The sequence below is a fragment of the Condylura cristata genome, unplaced genomic scaffold, assembly GCF_000260355.1.
Source record: "Condylura cristata isolate star-nosed mole 26May11 unplaced genomic scaffold, ConCri1.0 scaffold00025, whole genome shotgun sequence".
Taxonomy (NCBI): domain Eukaryota; kingdom Metazoa; phylum Chordata; class Mammalia; order Eulipotyphla; family Talpidae; genus Condylura; species Condylura cristata.
In genome coordinates this window covers 10,741,577-10,746,024 of record NW_004567126.1, presented here as the reverse complement: position 1 = coordinate 10,746,024, position 4,448 = coordinate 10,741,577, and positions in this window count along the sequence as shown.

Below are 4,448 nucleotides of genomic sequence, written 5' to 3'. Positions count from 1 at the left end.
CCCCCCGCCCCCGTTTTTGATCCCATTCCCCACTCCACCCCCACAAAATGTCTCTGGTATATGGTTGTTCATTATTTTTGTTATTTGGGAGGAAAATGCTTTTAATCCTAAATCCTAAGTCAGGAAATCCAAGAACCGAAACCTAACAGCTAGAGCCAGGCTCTCACACTTACAGGGATGAATCCAGGACTAGCCCAGATGTCAGCCTGAGTCCGTTACCAGGCCCTTCCTGCCCCCTAACACTCCCGGCCCCACCTGCCACTTCTCTGGTCTTTAGTCATCTTCTACCTGACCCCATACCTCTGGCTGCCAGGGAAGTCAGGTCTGTGTCCCTGGGCCCCCCTCAGGAGGTGTCCCTAAGACCCTTCATGGCAAGAGCCGTGTGGAGCGTGTACAAGTGTGACCTGACCATCGACTTAGACACTGAAGAACTTGGGAGAGGCTAAGTCATGCCAGGTAGACTCAGCCTACCTGGAAATCACAGAGCTCTGCTGCTGCCCAAACGGAGCAGGGGACAGACTCAGCCAGAGCAGGTGGTGCCGGACTCTAGGCAAACCCATTCCGGAAGACAAGTCTGCAAACAAGAGAGGGGGAGGTTAGGAGGAAGACAGTAAAGCCCAGGGAGCCAGTTATGGAGCAGCCATCTGCGAATTCAGCTAACTCTAGAACAAAGTTCACACACAGGCACCTAGCGCCACCTCTGCTTTTCATGCTGGTGGGGTTATTGCACTTACTTCCCTCTGCAGGTAAATATGCGCTTTCTTTCTTTCTTTTTCTTTTTAAGATTTGTTTATTTATGCACACAAGAACTGGGGTATAGGCCAGAGGGGTGGGGTGAGGGGTGAGAGGATTCGCCAGAGACAGAGTGGGGAACAGGTCAGGCTGACTGACGAAGTACACTGCTGAGGGAGCAGTGGGCGAGACAGGAGTGGTCTGCTGCCCCATGTGGGCTGGCTCCTGGCTGGGGGTTGAACTCATGCGCAGTGGCTGTGGAGAGCTTCATGGGGCAGTGGTTAACTCCTTGCACCACCAGAGAGGCCCTAAAAATGCCCTTTCTAAAGAACAGTTGGTTAGCAGCCACACGGAAGTGCAGCTCATCCCCTGCACGAACCCCCTTCCCCCCCAATGCAGTACAGGGCTCCCCACACCCAGCCTGGCCTCGGTGCCACTCCATCACCCCTAGTCCTTCCCACTTCATCCCATCCTCTCCTTCGCCCAGTGAAATCTAAATTCAGCTGAAATATCACAGCTATGGAACTTCCTCCAGGTGTAATCTCTTCTTCCATCCTCCCAGAAACTAGAGGTTATGCTACAGGATGTTTCAGTTTTCCTGGTTTACGTAAGAGTTTTCTAAATGTTGTTTTAAAGATGAGTAAGTCCACTCCATCTCCAAGATGATCTGTATATCATATCTTGAGCCTGGGGCTTCTGCTCTTAGGTTTTATTTACAATTTAGGAATAAAAGCACTAGCCTCACGTGTCCTAATTTTATGAGGACAAAATTCCTAAATTGTAAGCCAACTGGGTTTAATGGAAAGCTATATGATTCTACATCTTTTTGTTGTGCATATAGATGGTCAGTTGACAGGACACAAAGATGGGGGTGGGGGTGGGGGGGGGAAATGCTGTACCAGCATCTCTTTCTCTGCAATAAATGCATTGCAGATGTATTGTATGCAAATGATGCTGCTGAGTAGCTTCTAGGAACAAGGCAATTAGCTCCCTGAGACAAAAGATGAGGCTCTAGGAACCTGGGTGACACTGACACTGTTTATAGCAGAACAGCAGAACAGCAAGCTCCAAAGCCCTTGGCACCCCCAAGTATGTTATTTTCAGTCCTTCACCTTAATTAAAGTGTATCATGCATGTCATTGGTAGATTGTTATACCATGTACCAATTGTGGTACCAATGTAGTACCTACCAAATACCAGAGATCATTTTGTCTTAGCAGAAAATTATTTTCAGTAACTTCTGTTAAACTTTGAAATGCTCAAGGCTGTTTGTTTTCCATTGATTAAATTGACACAATTTGTTGTGCCAGACTTAGGACTCTAAGATGAGTAAGACAAATGCAAAGAAAAGGTGATATATTCCATGGGAGAGGTACAAACACACTAGTTCTGATTTGGAGGGAAGGAAATGTCATAAAGGACTCTCCCTGGTTCCACATGGGTGAGGACACAGCACTGCAAGCTGGCCATAGCCGCTTCAGTGCTAGTTCAATCCCCACCCCAGGAAGTGACCCACATGGAGCGGCAGACCTCTCCTGACCCGCCCGCTGCTCCCCTCAGCAGTGTTGATCTGCCTGTTCTACTCCCCAGTCTGTCTCTAGTGAATCCTCTCACTGTCCCTGCCCCTCTGGCCTGTACCCCAGTTCTGTATGCACAAATAAATAAATATTAAAAAAAAAAAAAAAGAAATGTCATGAAGGGAATGCATCAGTTAGGCTGACTAGGTCTGTTGCAGTAATCAACATTCCTCTTTCAGCAGCCTGACACCCAAAAGTTTCCTTTTCAGTTATTCTTTACCTCCAACCCACAGCAGCAGGTCTTTGCTCATTGCAACCTCTGTGGGTCACAGTGTAACAGAGGTTTTATCCTAACAAGTCCCAAGATGATTTCAGAACCCCCTTTCTGGGCGTTATGCCCTCCCTTCTTGTGCCCACCTGGAAGTGCCACACATCCCCCTCACGTGACTCTTCCATGAGCTCACCTAGCCATGTGGCCACACCTACCTTCAAAAGCAAGGAGTGCAGTCCTTGTCTGTCCCCAGAAAGCAGTGAGTCAGAAGCACTCAGTGGAGTTGGCCACTAAACACCAAAGACCCCTTCTGTCCCAAGAAGCAGAGGTAAGTGTGAAGAAGTGTTTCCTTGTGCATGAGAAGCATCAGGAAACCAGCAAAGGTCAGAAAGTCTGGCTGAAGAGGACCAGATAGGGATGCTGGAGGCACAGAGAAGGTTGGGTTCGAGCCAAGAGCAGTTTTTTTTTTTTAATTTATTTATTTATGCATACAGAACTGGGGTACAGGCCAGAGGTGCAGGGGTGGTGAGAGGCTTCACCAGAGACAGAGTGGGGAGCAGCCCAGGCCGATTGACGAAGTACACTGCTGAGGGGAGCAGTGGGTGGGTCAGGAGAGGTCCGCAGCACCATGTGGATCAACTCTGGGGTGGGGATCCAACTAATGCTGAAGAGGCTTTAGCTTCTGAGTGCTGTGCTTTACCCTGCTGCGCCACCAGGGAGGGCCCCCAAGAGCAGGTTTAAAGAAATTGTGCGTTAGAAGTGATTCACATGATTGCATGTGCAGGAGAGATCAGAGGCAGCAAACTGGAAGCAGAAGATCCATGGGATTTTTACACAAACCCAGGAAAATGGTAATACGGATGGGAATAAAGGTTTTCTTAATGGTGGCTGTAAATATCAGCAACACGAGAGAAAGGCTTGACCAGATTTGGAACTAACTGAATATGAAATGCAGAGGGGTGGAGGATGGAAGATGATGAAGCCAAGGTTTTGAGTCCAGGCGCATTTGTGAGGGAAGTTTGGGTTTATTGATTGCAAAGTGGGGATTTTAATTTTGTCTATTTTGTACTCCAGCACCTAAACCAATATTTGTTGACTATGTAATACTGGTAGAACATAAATGAGGAAGTCCCAGGGCATCGTTAATGCAGAAATGGCACTGCTTCAGGATGCCTTGCTAGGAAGGCAGCTTTACCACTTTGAAGCCATGAGATGAGATGCAAGAAAGCGGAAAAAAAAGTGAGGAAGGAGACTGAAGAGAGGAATTTGGGAATATGACATTAGAGGCCAGAAAATTGGACCAGAATCCAAGCAGGCAGGATCAGTGAAGGATGCTGGGAGGCGGTAAGAGGGCATTCGGTCAGGCAATCCAGGTCTCTAGTGATGCACCACATAGCTGAAGGCAGGACAGAGCTGCAGGCAGGGAGAGCAAAAGCCTCCAACCCTGGAGAAGAGGCAGATACTGACCAGAGGCGGTAGGAGGAGAGGGCTGCAGGGAGAGGATGGGCCAGTGGGTTTTGTTTGCGTGTGGAAGGGTATAATTGAGACAAGGCCAAGTGGAGAGACATGAAAGGTGTGAGAGGGAGGAAGCGAAACCAGGGTTGGCTTCAGGGTGGCTGGCAGAGGGTTGGCTTGCAGAGGAACCGGCCACTTCCAGCAGACAAGAGCAAGTGGCTTAGCTTTTGTTGTTACTGGCAGGCCCCCTCGAGGGCCTAGTATGTGTGAGGTCCGAGTTAATGCTAATGGCCACCCCGAAGATCCCCTGGCTTAGCTCTCCACCACCAGCAGGCGGGTGGCCTGTTCCCCCGTCACCGGAGGCGAGGAGGGTGGTTCCTACGGGGACTCGGCGGGAGGAGGAACCCGCGGGCCGGGGAAAGGTGCGCGGCGAGGGCGGCCGAGCGGCGGGGCGGGGCGGGTCCGGGGAGGCC